This window comes from Henckelia pumila, chromosome 1 (genome assembly GCF_033568475.1).
Source record: "Henckelia pumila isolate YLH828 chromosome 1, ASM3356847v2, whole genome shotgun sequence".
NCBI lineage: Eukaryota > Viridiplantae > Streptophyta > Magnoliopsida > Lamiales > Gesneriaceae > Henckelia > Henckelia pumila.
Genome location: NC_133120.1, coordinates 86,789,247 through 86,806,227, shown reverse-complemented (window position 1 = coordinate 86,806,227; position 16,981 = coordinate 86,789,247). Strand labels below are relative to the sequence as shown.

The following is a 16,981-nucleotide window of genomic DNA, read 5'->3' as shown; positions in this document are numbered from 1 at the left end:
GGTTAACTGTTGTAAAGTTCAAAGTCATGACGGCTATCATGAAAGGTGTTTCAATTGGAGTAACATTTTGTTTAATATCTTCGTTCAAATGATGACACCTACAAAGCAATCCTCTGGTTATATTCTTCAAGCCAGTCAACTTCTCGAAACTTTGGGCATCTCTCTCCAAGCCTCATCTCAACTACACAAGTTCAGAATTCTGAATCATGAATATCTCACAAGTTTTCAATCAAGAGACTCAACTGACTCAACAATTGCAAAAGTGCATAAAACACCAACAAAGAAGTCCACCAAAAAGAAAAGAAATCTTGTCATTGATGATAGCGATGAGACTGATAGTGAAGAAGTGGTCAAATTGCCTCAAATCAAGCAAACAAGAATGTTACAAGCTAAGGCTGTAACTTCTCCATCTAAACTGATCATTCCCATATTTCCTAAACCAGTTAGTTTTGTCTCAACTGAAGGAACTTATCTCACTGATAAAATAGCTGAATATTTGTCAAACAAAACTAATCCAAAAGGCAAGCAACCCTTGATGAATGAACCAGTTCAGAATCGTCAATCATCATTAGAAACACCAGCATCCGAAAATTTGAGTACTATTGTTAAAACTCAGAAAGATCCCCTGCAGTCCATCTCGCCAATTATAGCTCTGCCTCCAGCAACACCAATCGATGGTCTATCCTCAAAACTAATTGTTGAATACACTCACTCTGGCTTGGACTTGGTAGCATGAAGTTCACAAATCGCTTCATCCTCAGACCCTGACAGACCATCCAATGCTATTCAACTCCAAATTGACTTGACCATGGATGAAGTACTTGAATATGCTGAGAAACGCACTGCTGAAATATTTGATACTTGGCATCAATACAGGTCTTCTACCTTAGCCAGACACTTCACCAAGAAGCCTGAACTCTCTAAGTTTGTCAAAACTGAAGAGATTGTGCTAATAGTAGTCACAACTGTCAATATTCAAGAAGCTTTGATGAGAAGAAAGTATTTCTATGATCTTCTGCAGATAAAGAAGATAGGAGAAATTGTTGATGAATTTCAACAAAATTATGATCCTCGGGGTAGAACTTCTTATGAAGACAGGGCTGTATTCACTCAACTACAGACTGATCTCATCAACATCCAAACAGAAGTCAAATTCTGGGAAACTGATAAAACATTGGAGATTCCAGACCCATTTGAATGGAAGAAACACAAAACTCATTCCTCATCAAAATCCAAACACAAAAAGAACAAGAAAAGTCATGCCTCAACTGAATCTTCCAACCAGTCTATTGATCAAGCATTTGATGAACTTCAGAGAGAAACTTCAACTGCTCCAGAAACAACCATCGAGCAATAACTACACCCTTCAGATAGTGATAAAACTCTTCCTGAACTTCAACTTATGAATGTTGATGAAGTGATATCTCAAATTGAGGAAGAAAATAACACCCCTCTGATGATATCAGCACCAGCTACAGAAGAATTTAGGTCTCCCGTACTCCTTCAAAAATAACTTGAAGTACCTCATCACTTTTTCTTGGCAGCACAATCCTCTCCAATTCTTGATCAAACAAACGAAGCATTCACTTTAACCCAGATGGAAATATCTGAACCACATCTATCTCAAGTAGATGAATTGTCAATCCCCATCCAATCAGTTATGGCAGAATCCACGGAAGCCACTCAGACCTTGGACAATTCATCTCCACTCAAAGACACACCTCCTACAACCGAGTTTGCTGCTGAGGAAGCACCCTCTCAACTCACTTCAATTGATAATCCTTTTGTCTCCTCAGTGCATTGTCAGGACAAGGAGTTGCAAGAACCGTTGAATGAATCTTCCACCCATGATCAGATTATCAAAAATTCATCTCCTCCTGCCAAAGCTATTGAGACAGAGATTTTATCTCAAAATCTAGCAATGGTTGTTCAAACAGCTCCTGAATCATCAACTCAACTGGATAAGGGCAAAGGAAAGATTGAAATATTCGCAGTTACTCCGTCCCCTCCTCCTAAAGGACAAAAACAAGATTTTTCCAAAGAGCTCTTTTCAATCACTGACAAAAGACTTCACTCTCCAACTTCACCAACTGAAGAGGATTGGTATCAAACACTCTCTCAAATTGAGCAATCAGTTTATGCCATGTCCAAGACTGTCGCCAATCTTAAAGAAAGTCAACAAACTACAGACAGCAACGTATCCTTTTTAAGACAATCGATGAATGCTGAGTTTGGGAAACTTCAAGAAAAACTTGCACTACTAGATAAGCTTCTGGCAGAATCAACCCACTCAACTAACTCATTGTCTCATCTGCAAACTTCTCATCAGTCTTTGGAGACAAAAGTTGAAAATTTGAATAGCTTTGTTCAAACGTTTCACAACTCAGTTCAGTCCAATTTCCAAGGGATTTCTCGACAGCTGACCTCGTTAGCAGACTTATCTCAGAATATATTGCGAGCTCAACATGAATCTCAGGCTATACAACGCTCTCATTTAGTAGCTCATCCATCAGCCCGCAGCTCCGCATTTCACAGACCCTCCTTCGATCGGCGATAATTATTTTATCAAGAAAGTTATGTTATCTACTCTTATGTTTTTCGGTTTATCAAAAAGGGGGAAAAGAGTTCTCACAAAGTATTCTTACGAGTTCTAGTTCTCATTATTAAAACCTGCTTAACAATGAATATCAGCTTATGATATGACCAACTGAAAAGTTTTAAATGTTTTGATAAACACCAAAAAGGGGGAAATTGTTGGGAAATTTAGTTTTGGTATTTATAAAAGTAAGCCAAACTATAAACTGATATTCAAAAAAAGATGACATCAGCACTAAAGTACAAAGAAAGATTCAGTCTACCTCGACTAAATCTTAGTTTACCTTGCTAAACTGAATTCATCAGTACATCCTTATTCAACCAGGTCATCTCAGAAAACAAAGCAGTTTACCTTACTAAACTGAATTCATCAGTTGAATAAAGACTCAGAGAACAAAGCAGTTTCAGTATACCATTGCTCAACTGATTGCGCTAGAGATCTCTCAGATAAAGATGATCCTTACTCTGACACATCTGCAGATTATAGTGCCGCAATACTAAGGGAATGTCGGCGTCAGAGATCGTTGATGATAGTGACAAATCTAACGGGAATAATTTGAATTCTATCTGAAGAACACTTTTTGAAATTATGACCGTTGCATACCCAAGCTTATAAATAGAGATCTTGATCAAAGTTCACGCGGTGACAACGCTGCTACTGCAAAAAATCTCAAGAACATCTCACGCCAAAACTTGATCAAGAAACTCCAAAGCACAAACACTGATAAGCATCTTTCTGACCATTGAAGGGTCGATCTTTGTGCAAAAGGATTTCTAGTTATATTCGGAGATTTCAAATACTCCTACGTCACCCCTTCTTCCACCTCAGAAGGATTCACTAGAAGACTTTGATTTATACAAGTGATTTGCACAAACCCTATCCGATTTTAGGACTTAGAACACTGCCCAAATCAGAACTCCTAGTATGTCACTTTGGTTACAGTCCTAGACTGACTTTACAGTAGAGCAAATATAACTAGAAATCCTTTTGCACAAAGATTGACCCTTCAATGGTCAGAAAGATGCTTATCAGTGTTTGTGCTTTGGAGTTTCTTGATCAAGTTTTGGCGTGAGATGTTCTTGAGATTTTTTTGCAGTAGCAGCGTTGTCACCGCGTGAACTTTGATCAAGATCTCTATTTATAAGCTTGGGTATGCAACGGTCATAATTTCAAAAAGTGTTCTTTAGATAGAATTCAAATTATTCCCGTTGGATTTGTCACTATCATCAACGATCTCTGACGCCGAAATTCCCTTAGTATTGCGGCACTATAATCTGCAGATGTGTCAGAGTACGGATCATCTTTATCTGAGAGTTCTCTTGCGCAATCAGTTGAGCAATGGTATACTGAAACTGCTTTGTTCTCTGAGTCTTTATTCAACTGATGAATTCAGTTTAGTAAGGTAAACTGCTTTGTTTTCTGAGATGACCTGGTTGAATAAGGATGTACTGATGAATTCAGTTTAGCAAGGTAAACTAAGATTTAGTCGAGGTAGACTGAATCTTTCTTTGTACTTTAGTGCTGACGTCATCTTTTCTTGAATATCAGTTTATAGTTTGGCTTACTTTTATAAATACCAAAACTAAATTTTCCAACAATAATCTTTGTATTTTATTAAAGAAAAATCAATCTCCGAAATTAAAGACTTTTTAAATCTTAAAAAAAATTAAGTGATTCTTTCATTTATGGTACATTTTATATGTAATAATTATTAAATCTTCTAATTTTGTTGTATTGTTAAAGAATTAAATATATTAATTATTGCAAATTTTATATATTAAAGCATGTATTCAATATGTAAGGATTCCTAAAATTATTGAATTTGTGTAGAGTAATTAAGCAAATTTTTAAATTATAATTTATTTATTATTATATTTTTAGTATTTATATATCTACATTTCAAAGTGAAAATTTTTAGCGAAACAAAACGTTATAAAACGTAATTTTTGTAAATTATATGAGTTATCTTTATAAATTATATATATATATATATAATATATATAATGTAGGGAAAGAATGAAAATTTTTGTTGCATATAGAACAAAAATAAAATAAGTTTTGTTTGTTTTCCTTTTTTAGCTAATTTTTTTGGCGGGATTTTACTATTTTTGGCAAAAACTCAGTTATTATATATACTAGTATTCCACCCGTGCGATGCACGGTGTGTTAGTTTTATATAATTAACAATAAAAATTAGTAAATAAGAATATTTAAATAAATAATTAAAATACAAATTAGTAAACGAATTACATATAGTTCAATTAGAAAACAAATAAATTATTTTATAAATTTTAAAAACTTTCTTAAATACAATGTTTGTCGCTGAATTTTTTGTTGTTATGATCACATATAAAAAGCTGTTGGAGTCTTGCAATCCGAAGTCATCTTAAATTCGAAAAAATATTAACATTATGAAATAACCAAAAGATAAATTAAAATTTAAATAAACGAAGTAATCTAGAAATATATGTTCTGAAATTCAAGAATTTTATCAAAGTTGCTATTTATATCTTCTTAGTCATATAAAACGTATTAGAAACATGTACTTCACCCACGACATAATTTAAGAATTACAACAACAGATTATTCACCAATTGTACCCAAATATGAGGTCATCAACAAATTTTTCCACATGGTTCATGGAAATTTGTTGTTTCTAAATAACAAAAAAAATATAGAATATTAATTAAATTTAAAAAATAACTTACAAAAGGTAAAATGACAAAGATAAGTGAAATTGTCTTTACTCTAAATCTCCAATGACAAAATCAATAAATTTTGTAGCAAGTTCACTAAATTCTCTATTTTGTGGAGAGTCTCTTGATAAAGTTTTGTCTATAAAAGTTAGAACAAAAATTATCAGTAAAAAAGTGTTAGAACTATATAAACATAATAAAAATAATTTACTTAATAAAAAATCAAAATTAACAAAAAAACACACAATATAGTATGATCAATCCATAAATAATGAAGAAAAAAACCAACTTACCAAATATTTCATCAACAACATCTCTATTTTTCACACCCCTTTAGCTCTTGAGCTCAGACATCTTTGATAAAAAAAATAACTTGTTGTTTCTAAATAACAAAAAAATATAGAATATTAATTAAATTTAAAAAATAAGATAGAAAAAGTAAAGTGAAAAAGTTATGTGAAATTGTCTTTAATCTAAATCTCCAATGATAAAATCAATAAGTTTTATAGCAAGTTCACTAAATTCTCTATTTTATGGGGAGTCTCTTCATATAGTTTTGTCTATGAAATCTAGAACAAAAATTATCAGCAAAAAAAAGTGTTAGATCCATATAAACATAATAAAAATAATTTACTTAATAAAAAGTCAAAATTAAACAAAAAACACAATATATTATGATCAATCCATAAATAAAACATGAAGAAAAAAAGTACCTTACCAAATATTTCATCAGCAACATCTCTATTTTCACACCACTTAAGCTCTTGAGCTCAGAAATCTTTGATGAAAAAAATAACTTGTTGTTTCTAAATAACAAAAAAATATAAAACATTAATTAAATTTTAAAAATAACATAAAAAATTAAAATGACAAAGTTCATTGAATTGTCTTTACTCTAAATCTCCAATGACAAAATCAATAAATTTTGTATCAAGTTCAATAAATTCTCTATTTTGTGGTGAGTATCTTGATATAGTTTTGTCTATGAAATCTAGAACAAAAATTAGCAGTAAAAAAAGTGTTAGATTCATATAAACATAATAAAAATAATCTACTTAATAAAAAAACAAAAAAAAAACAAAAAACACAATATATTATGATCAATCCATAAAACAGGAAGAAAAAAATCAAATGACCAAATATTTCATCAGCAACATCTCTATTATTTACATCCCTCAAGCTCTTGAGTTCAAACATCTTTGATGAAAAAATATCATCTATTTAGTCGTAAATCGTACTATTTATAAAAAGATATCATAAGATGAAAAAAAAAAAATCAACATCATGAAATACATTTTTTATCGTGTGATTTCAATCATTTTCAAAATAATGCATAACGTAACAATCAAAATTTGATTGGTAAAATCGGTAGATTGTTATATATATATATATAATTTATTGACTTTTTTCACATATATTTGGTTAAAAATTTTCAAATTTTTGAACCTCAACAAATTTTCAAGCTAAAATTGCTCTACTGTTATTATTGTTATATATAATTTTACTTCCTCTTTCTTTTTTACACATCTCTTTCCTTTTTTCACATAACATTTTTTTCGGAACAAATTAAAAATTCTCGTTTGTTAAAGCCAATTTAGATCTAAATCATATCAGCACATTAATATATACTATTATTTCTGAAGATTTTTAAATATATATGATACATTATATAGTTATATCACTTATATCATTTACTGTATGTATATATATGATAAATTTGACAATTTTTTCACCGAAGCAAAATTTAAGGAAAATGTTGACCCATTATTATTGTTTAAAATGTTAATTACATCTGGGTTTTTTTTTAAAAAAGTTAATTGCATCTCAATCCTTTTTCTTTTACGTAAATATATTTTGAGGTGTAATTTCGATTTTCTCGTTTATGTAAACGAAGCAAATTTAGAATTAATCAAATTGGTATATTGTTATATATTTATTTATGGAGATGGAGATTTTTTAAAATATGTGGAACAAAAAAATTAATTGTAACTAAATAAAGCGTTGGTAAAAAACAAAATTTGAACTGAAATTTTTAATTTTATTATTTCTGTAGTCTAATTTTTTCGACCAATCAAATATTGTTAAATAGAGTAAATTTCGACAAATTCAAAAGGAAATAAATTTGATAACGAATTTTAGCACATTAGGTATACACATATAGTATTAAATAAAATATATCGTGTATTTGGGATGTATATAGACATTTTTTTGAAGTCATAAGGCTGAATTTTAAATTCAAATAAAGAATTAGATTGATTAAGTATCTTTTGATTGGTTATTTATTTATTGTTTGACATGATAGGTTGTATATTTGAAAGCAAATATTATGTATTTTATCTCAATACCTCTTTCGAAATTCCAAAATTTCCTTAAATTCACCATTTAATATCAATTTGGTAATATATAATGTATTTGAAACACCTACTTCACCTTTATATGTTCTTGCACGGCACATTTGAATAACCACTATAATCGGTTCATTGCCAATTGTATTTAAAAATTTCATCATTTCATCAACAAATTCTACCCACAAAATGCATGGTAACTTGTTGTGCCTAAAAAATTTAAAAATATACATGGAATATGTACATTAAAATTTTTAATCAACCAAAAAAATTCAAGAATAAAAATATTTTTTACTCTAAATCTTCAATGGCAAAATCGATTAGCTTGAATTCTCTGTTTTTTGGGTTGTCTCTTTAAATCATTACGCCAATAACATCTAAAAAAATAGTCAAATACATTAGTGGTCAAATTATCATTTTATTCAATGAAGAAAAATTAAAAAATAATAATAAAATGCCAACATTATTCGAATTTACAGCACTTAGACGTCATTCTTTGAGTATTGGCTTCAATTTGTCGATGACACCATATTTTATGGTAGCATGTATGCGTGTCCCTGAAATTAAGAAAAACATAACAAACAAAATATAGACAACTTATTGTGATAACAAACAACAACTTATTGTATAGGAATGTGCTGCCAATCTTTTGTATTTCAGGAATCTACTACAACTCCTACCGCAACCGTCTAAACCCTTCAAGTTATCTACCGGAAGCTTGTCAACCGCCTTTGTCTCTCGACCGGTTGCAGTCACAAGCCTATCGACTGGTTATTCAAACCAGCAGAGGATAAATCTATCTACCGGTAGAATGCCAACTGCTTATCAAGATATCTCAAGACAAGTACTTGTGACAAGACGTTCATTGCAAACCTTTTATCAAAAGCAGAACCGGCGTATCAGAAGATCTGTTGACTCTTGCATCGAGACAACAGGTTGCACTAAAATGGCAAAAACGCAGAATGGCTACAGATAAAGCATTCGACCGTTTATACCAGTTTTGGACCCTGGAAGTTGTCTGCATTTAAAGAAGTGTACGATCTTCATGCAGAATCATCAATGCATTTATGAAGCATTAAATACGCATTCAATGCAGCATCAGAACGTTCAAAATAAAGACGTTGATGATTGACCTATATAAAGGAAAGACTGCTCAAGAAGTGATGAGAAGACAAGCAACACGAAAAATCTCAATCAACTCAACCACTTTAATACTATCAGAAGTCGTCATCTGATATACTGAAGCAATACTTGAGCACACTTACAAGATCATTCTCTTGCTGCTCAAATAAACCCTCGCCTACAGTTTACATATCTGATCTTCAAGGATCATCCTAGGGTTTCCAAGCCTCTCGACCGCTCTGCAGTTTGAGAAGCTCAACCGGACTGTACTCATTATTGAAGAGACTTGAAGCTACTCTGAAAGCTTCCACCAGTCTGATAAGAACTGAGAATCTTATCTGCGTAAATCTAGGAGTTTCGGATTAGGCATTGGATAAGTCCTAGGTCTGAAGTGGGTGTATTGCAAGACGTTGTAATAACCAAAGTCTTCTAGTGAATTCCTTCCTAAGTGGAAGAAGGGGAGACGTAGAAGGATCAAGCCTTCGAACTTCCATAAATCGTGCCTTAGTCTTTACTGCTATTTATCTTACATATTGCTCATACATCGTGTTATAAACTTTGCATCACTAAAACCTCTGAACTATTTCCGCACTATTTAAGTTGTTCAAACCGTTTTAGAAGTTGAGAAAACAGATTAAGTGAACTAAACTTCACTTGATCATTTTGAAAAGAAAGAAGAAAAGTTTCAGAGTGTATTCACCCCCCTCCCCCCTCTACCCTCTGAACCGATCCCAACAAGTGGTATCAGAGCGGGTTTCTTTCTCAACTGCTGATCTAAAGTTCTAAAATCATGACTTCTTTCAACAAAATTCCTATGTTTTCTAAAGAAGATTATGATGACTGGAAAATTCGCATGCAGGCACATCTTGCAGCACAGGACGATGACATGCTATATGTCATAACAGACGGTCCTATCAAAATCATGAAGGTCAACCCAGCTCTAACCGATGGTGCAGGACAAATGATTGAAAAACCAAGAGCTGAGTGGACTACTGAGGACAAAAAGAAGGCCAACCTTGACAATGTGGCCCGGGACATCCTATACAAAACACTGGACAAGAACATGTTCAGCAAAATCAAGTCATGCTCCACAGCAAAGGAGATTTGGGAGAAGCTCACTCAGCTGTGTGAAGGAAATGATCAGACCAAGGAAAACAAGCTCACCATGGCCATTCAAAAATATGACAATGCCAAAATGAAGCCAGGGGAAACCATGGCTGAATTTGATGAACGGTTCAGTAGTATCATTTGTGATCTTATTGCTTTAGGAAAAACTTATACTAACCGTGAAATTGCTGTGAAGGTTATGAGAGCTTTGCCCAAAGAATGGGAGATCAAGACAGTGGCCATGAGGGAGTCAAAAGACTTAAGCAAGGTTGAACTGCATGACCTCTTTGCAGATCTCAAAGCCTACGAGTTCGAGCTCAACATGAGGACAGAAGATGAACCATCTACCTCTCAACCAACCAAGGCCTTAACCTCAACGGTGATACGTCCACCGGTCGAGGAAACTCCAAAGAGATCAGCTGAGCAAATCAGCAACGAAGCCATGACACTCTTTGTCAAAAAATTTGGTAGATTTATGCGTAAAAACAATTCTAAATTTAAAAATTATCATAAATCGGACCATACAGACGATGGTCCTACTTGTTTTAACTGTGGCAAGCCAGGACACTTTATTGCAGATTGCACCAAGCCTAAGAGCAATGATCAAAAGCAATTCTCCGAAAAAAGAAGGGGCAAGGAGGACAAGAGGACGTTTAGAAAAGGAATAGACCAAAGAGTTCTAGTAGCAGACGAAAGCAAAAGCAAGTGGGCTGAGTCTGACTCTGACAACCCCAATACCGGAAGCTCTTCAGATGACAGCGATGATGAAAAGGTAGAATGCCTTATGGCTGACATCGAAGAAGAAGCTGAGGAGGTATTTGACTTTGGTTCACCTGAATTTACTCACAGTGATCTAGTTACTGCTTTACACGAAATGGCTAATGAATACAAAGCATTATCCAAGGAATTCGAGGAGGTAAAGGCAGAAAGAGCTGACCTAAAAGATAAGTCAAGCGAATCAAGCTGCATGCAGCGAAAAGAGCTTGATGGTCTTAAGGTCAAGCTAAGTCTGCTGGGTACTGAGAATGACACCTTGAAAAGAGTGTTCCAAGCAACCTTGACTGAGAACAAAAAACTACTTGAAACAATTAAGGCTTGGAATAAATCTTCTGTAATCATTGACAAGATTCAAGAAATCCAAAGACCGGTACATGACAAAACCGGTCTAGGGTTTGGAACAAATGAACAATCTATGGAATCTTGTATTCAGTCAAGCCTGGACAAAGGCAATCTTAACAAAATAAGATTTGTCAGGTCCAGCACGATATATGAACATGATGAGTGCAGCTTTGACAAAAATCAAAAAGTATCTAACGAACGAAGCTCTAAGCATAGAGAGCTGGGATATGTGGATCCCCAGATCTCTAATCAAAGAGGAACTTGGATTAAACCAAAACCTAATGAAAGAAGAAAGGGAAACCAATCTAATTTCAAAAGGCCATGGAATGAGTCTAACTACTCTAAGAAAAGATGGTCAAAGGAGAAGCCTTACCAGTACTTTAATTGCAGGCCAGTTCAAAAGAGGTACAGGCTGACTGATAAAGATCAAAAAGGCAAGAAGCACACAGCAACCTCACAAGCACACACATTTTGTAACGACCCACTGTATCAAGACGTGTCTTTTCAGCGTGCTTATGTCCTCACTCACACGCACCTTGAGAAACTTCCCAGGGGGTCACCCATCCTATAATTACCCCAAGTCAAGCACGCTTAACTTTGAAATTCTTACATGATGAGCTCCCGAAAAGAAGATGCACCTTCTTGATATGAGCAGTACATATGAAATCTTTTTAAGCCCTCCTCAACTATGTAGTCCCATACCTACACAGTCTCAGAATCCCCTCTCATTCCGGCACGGGATCGGTTCATTCATGTCTCCCTCCGCCTAGAAGCCTACCAGGAGCCGCTCATTGTCCATGCAACCTCTTGGCACCGGCGATCACTCCCTGCCTCCTCAGCCCCGGGCGTCACATGCCCACCAGCTTCCGCTTGGTTCGTCCCCGAACCATACCGTACTAAGAGAGGTCGGCTTTGATACCATTTGTAACGACCCACTGTATCAAGACGTGTCTTTTCAGCGTGCTTATGTCCTCACTCACACGCACCCTGAGAAACTTCCCAGGGGGTCACCCATCCTATAATTACCCCAAGTCAAGCACGCTTAACTTTGGAATTCTTACATGATGAGCTCCCGAAAAGAAGATGCACCTTCTTGATATGAGCAGTACATATGAAATCTTTTTAAGCCCTCCTCAACTATGTAGTCCCATACCTACACAGTCTCAGAATCCCCTCTCATTCCGGCACGGGATCGGTTCATTCATGTCTCCCTCCGCCTAGAAGCCTACCAGGAGCCGCTCATTGTCCATGCAACCTCTTGGCACCGGCGATCACTCCCTGCCTCCTCAGCCCCGGGCGTCACACATTTACTGCTTATCGACCGCACAGATTTCTGGACACACACACGGGCAAATCTGTAAGGGTGTTCCAGGTGTGGGTCCCGAAAGGGCTAATCCGACCTGGACCCTACTAGATATGGGTACCAAAAGTTCTTCACTTTTTGCAGGTACTAAAAGTCCAAACGGGCGAGAAGACCACTTCTATCAAGGACACTACCTGGTACTTAGATAGTGGTTGCTCACGGCACATGACAGGAAATCCAGAACTTCTAACAGAAGTTGTGCTGTGCAAAGGACCAAAGATTAGCTTTGGAGACAACTCCAAAGGTAAAACCGTGGGTAAGGGTAAGATTATCCATGGTAACATCATTATTAAAGATGTGTTGCTTGTTGACAAACTGTGCTATAATTTGATAAGTATTAGTCAACTATGTGACAATGATCATTCGGTCGAGTTTCACAAACACACTTGCATCATCAAAAATGACAAAGGTGAGACTCTTGTGACCGGTGTAAGAGATCTAAACACCTACAAGGTAAACTGGTCTTGCTCACATACTTCTTCACCTACTTGTTTTACTGCTCATCATGATAAACATTGGTTGTGGCATAAGCGGCTAAATCATCTAAATTTTAAGTCCATCTCTAACTTGAGGAAGCATGATTTGGTTTCTGGTCTGCCTGAAGGAGATTTTATAAAAGACAAAGTCTGTCCTGCTTGTCAACTAGGAAAGCAGGTGAGAGCAACTTTTAAAAATAAAGGGTGTATGTCTTCTTCCAAATGCTTAGATTTACTTCACATGGACCTATTTGGTCCTATACCAGTAAGAAGCATAGGGGAAATGAGATATGCTCTTGTTGTTATAGATGACTTTTCTCGATTTACTTGGGTCATCTTTCTCTCTTCAAAAGACCAAACTGCACCTCACCTGATTAAGCTTTTTAAACGCTTGCAAAATGAACAATCTACTGTGATAGATAGAATCAGGAGTGATAGAGGGACTGAATTTTTAAACACCACTCTTATGACTTATCTAGATGATCAGGGAATCAAGCATGAGTTGTCAGCTGCTAGATCCCCATAGCAAAATGGGGTGGCTGAAAGAAGGAACCGTACGTTAAAGGAAGCAGCCAGAACTATGATTGCTGATTCAAATGTTTCTCAGAGGCTTTGGGCAGAAGCAGTTAACACAGCTTGCTATACTCAAAACAGATCTATGATTAATAAACGATTTAACAAAACCCCATATGAGATCTGGAATGGCACAAAACCTGATATTTCATACTTCAAAATTTTTGGGTGCAAATGCTTTATCCACAACAATGGCAAAAATCATTTGACAGCCTTCGATGCCAAAGCAGACGAAGGAACTTTTATTGGTTACTCAGCCGTTAGCAGAGCTTATCGAGTGTTCAATCAAAGATCACTAACGGTCGAGGAAACCATTCATGTTGTTTTTTATGAATCTACTCTTTGTACAGAACAAACTCAAGGGAGCATAAATGATCTGATTCATAGACTGGAAAACACAAATCTACAGGAAGAGAGTGACAGTGATCCATATCCTCCAAAGAAAGATGATCCAGTTCCCTCTACCGTGTGTGATCAAACAAGGCCAGAAGAGGATCCACCGGTTGATAACGATCCTCCTGCCAATGATGATACAGTAAACGAGGACGTTCGTCAATCAATTGATGACAATCCTTTAAGGAATTATTTTAGGTGGAACAAAGATCATCCACCTGGGTTGGTCATAGGTGACCCTTCTGCTCCTCGAAAAACACGTGGTCAAATGATTAATGAATTCTTGCATGCAGCTTTCATATCTCAGGTAGAGCCCAAGAAGATAGATGAAGCTCTATCAGATGCCAGCTGGATTGAAGCTATGCAAGAAGAGTTGAATCAATTCACCCGCAACAATGTGTGGCATCTAGTTCCTTGACCGGAAAATCAAAATATGATTGGAACTAGATGGGTGTTTCGTAACAAGCTCGATGAACATGGCACTGTTGTGCGTAACAAAGCTCGGCTTGTCGCACAAGGATTCAGACAAGAAGAAGGCATAGACTTTGAGGAATCCTTCGCGCCAGTTGCAAGACTAGAAGCAATCCGCATCTTTCTTGCCTATGCAGCTTTCAAGGACTTTAAAGTTTATCAAATGGATGTCAAGTCTGCATTCCTCAATGGTCTACTTCAAGAAGAGGTGTACGTTGAACAACCACCAGGTTTTGTCAATCCTACTCATCCTCAATATATCTATAAACTTGACAAAGCCCTCTATGGATTAAAACAAGCACCGCGTGCATGGTATGATACATTACTAAAATTTTTACTGGAACATGATTTCCAAATTGGAACGGTCGATAAGACCTTGTTTAAATTTGTAAAAGGTGATCATGTGTTACTAGTACAAATTTATGTTGATGACATTATATTTGGGTCAACTAACCCCAAGTTGTGCTCAAAGTTCTCTAAGATGATGCAGGAGAAATTTGAAATGAGCATGATGGGCGAGCTAAATTTCTTTCTTGGATTGCAAGTGAAGCAACTTGAAACTGGAATATTTATCAATCAATCCAAGTATGCCAAGGAATTGGTAAAGAAGTTTGGAATGGAACAGTGCTCAACTGTATCTACCCCCATGAGTACATCAATCAAGCTTGATAAAGATGAAGGGGGAATCCCGGTCGAGGTAACAATGTATCGAGGCCTTATTGGCTCATTGCTTTATTTGACTGCCAGTCGACCGGATATCATGTAATCAGTTTGTTTATGTGCTAGATTTCAAGCAGCACCTAAGCAATCTCATTTCATTGCCGCCAAACGAATAATTAAATATATTAAAGGAACTACTAATGTGGGTCTTTGGTATCCCAAAGATTCAAATCTTAATCTTATTGGCTATTCAGATGCAGATTATGCAGGTTGTAGAATTGATCGCAAAAGTACAAGTGGCACATGTCAATTCCTTGGAGATAGACTAATTTTGTGGTCAAGTAAGAAGCAGACATCAATTGCTACCTCGACCGCCGAAGCAGAATACCTTGCTGCTGGCAGCTGTTGTGCTCAAATACTCTGGATTCAACAGCAGCTTAATGATTATGGAATCCGGTCGAGTGAAGCTCCAATCTACAGTGACAATACAAGTGCCATAGCCATCACTCACAATCCAGTGATGCACTCTAGGACAAAGCACATTGATGTCAGGCATCACTTTATCCGAGATCATGTCTTAAAGAAGGAAATCAGGCTGGAATACATCTCTACCGATCAGCAAGCAGCAGACATATACACCAAGCCTTTACCGGACGCTAAGTTTTCATATTTTCGAAATATTCTTGGCTTAATAGATCTAAGTTAGTATGCATGCTTTTAGGGGGAATGATTGCTAGTATGACGTTCATAGCTTAACTGTTATATTGCCATAAATGTTGGCATATCATCCGCCTTTAGCTAGTCTCTGACAGGCTCCGTACTAGCCGCTTTGTGCTTTGAACCAAATGACATTAATTGGGCGCGGTGATTATACTCTTCAAAACTTTTTGAATTTCAAAAATACTTTTCATGACGTTACCTTATGGCCCATAAGTTCCTATATATACTTCTTTACACTTGTATATCAACCTTTCACCGTTGCTAAAGCTCTCATATTGCATTAAAAGTTCTATCGTATTACTATCAAGCTCTTGCTTACTCTCTCCTCGAGTTCTTATCTACATCTATCATGTCGATCCAGAAGACTTGCCTTGCAATCAACTTTGATTCCGTTATTGAGGCAAACAATGCAGGAATCACTGAGGTCTTCACCATGCTTGAAGCCTCTGGACTGAAGAAGTTTTTAGGTAGCAGCGCCATCTGCGATCTGCCTGTCTTAAAGGAGTTCTTTGCAACCGCTCAAATCGAGCATGGAACTGTCAAATGCTTGATCCGGACAGAGTCCTACTCCTTCAATCAAAAGTTCTTCGCCAGCACATTTGATCTGCCCTCCAGGGGTTTGACAAAATGCGCGGATCTTCCCGATGGTAACTGCTCATACTGGTTGAAGGAATTCTCAACCACTGATGCTCCGATCAAACTGCCGGCTCAGAAGACATCTCTTAAAGCTCCATTCAGGCTATTGACCAACATCGTGGCCAAGAATCTTCTGGCCAAGGCTGGATCGTACGACAAGGTGACGATGGAGAAATTCCAATACATGGCTTGTATCGCCTCCAAAATCAACATCAACTGGTCAGACATACTGTTCAATACTTTATGTGAAATGATCAGGGGAAAAGGGCAATTCGAGGGATTTGCTCTGCAAATTTGCCACATCTTGAGCGTCCTTGGAGTAGACTTCTCCAAGACTGAGCCTCTGCATCCCACCAAATGGCTCAACAAGTCTACAATCTTCAAGTTTCTGAACAAGAAAGAGGTTGCGGTCGACACTCTGCCTTCAACCGCAAGTGTTGTTGCTGTCACTCAACCGCTTTCAACAGTTCCGGTAGCGGCCAAACCAGCCCATACCAAGAAATCTGCCAAGCGTCAACTTATCATAGAGTCTGACTCTGAAGAAGAATCACGTGAGAACGTTCCACTGATTCAAGCCTTCAGCAAGTCATCTCCTTCTGTCTCCAAAGCAGCTGTGCCATCCACGCCTGCAGGCGAGAAGAAAAGGCAGCACAAGAAGTTAAAGTCCCTTTCTGGACTTGCTCCTACCATTCCAACACCAATTC

At 36.4% G+C, this 16,981-nt stretch overlaps 2 protein-coding genes across 2 annotated transcripts in view; both read right to left on the bottom strand.

Annotated features, from left to right (window-relative positions):
- LOC140890721 (glycine-rich protein-like) overlaps positions 1-4,353 on the bottom strand; it is a 68,396-nt gene extending 64,043 nt beyond the window's left edge. The window contains exon 1 of the mRNA XM_073298745.1: positions 4,346-4,353. The gene's annotated coding sequence lies outside the window, so the exon portion shown is untranslated. The remainder of the gene's footprint in view (positions 1-4,345) is intronic.
- Positions 1-16,981, bottom strand: part of LOC140890712 (uncharacterized) — a 77,901-nt gene that overhangs the window by 29,497 nt on the left and 31,423 nt on the right. The window lies entirely within an intron of this gene.